Source organism: Myotis brandtii, unplaced genomic scaffold (genome assembly GCF_000412655.1).
Source record: "Myotis brandtii unplaced genomic scaffold, ASM41265v1 scaffold3720, whole genome shotgun sequence".
In the NCBI taxonomy this organism is placed as follows: Eukaryota; Metazoa; Chordata; class Mammalia; order Chiroptera; family Vespertilionidae; genus Myotis; species Myotis brandtii.
The window spans coordinates 959-1484 of NW_005364301.1; the positions used below are offsets into that span (position 1 = coordinate 959).

Here is a 526-nt window from a genome sequence, read left to right on the forward strand (position 1 = left end):
TGTCAGCATTTTGGAAAACCCTAACTTAACTCTGGTGCCGTGTCACATATAGAAATTTTTTGATATTTGCAACCATAGTAAAACAAAGACTTATATTTTTGATATTTATTTTATATATTTAAATGCCATTTAACAAAGAAAAATCAACCAAAAAAATGAGTTTGCGTGTCACCTCTGACACGCGTGTCATAGGTTCGCCATCACTGGGTTAAGTTCTTTAAGCAGCAATCACTGAATCCTCCTGTTGCAGTCAGGAGCACAGTGAGATAGATCCCTAAAATTATTGTATGGTCAACATTCTCATATAACTTTCATAGAATATACTTGCTGTCATATGTACAGTGCTGTTAATCTGTCATCTATGTTAAGTTTGCTACTTGGATTATTAATAATTCTTTATTTCTAACTAGAGGCCCGGTGCACAAAAATTTGTGCACTCAGGGCAGTCCCTCAGCCCGGCCTGCGCCCTCTCGCAGTCTGGGACCCCTTGGGGATGACCACCTGCTGGTTTAGGCCCACTCCCTGG

General features: G+C 39.9%; 1 pseudogene; it reads left to right on the forward strand.

Moving 5' to 3' along the window:
* LOC102253106 overlaps nt 1–526 on the forward strand; it is a 3172-nt pseudogene that overhangs the window by 951 nt on the left and 1695 nt on the right.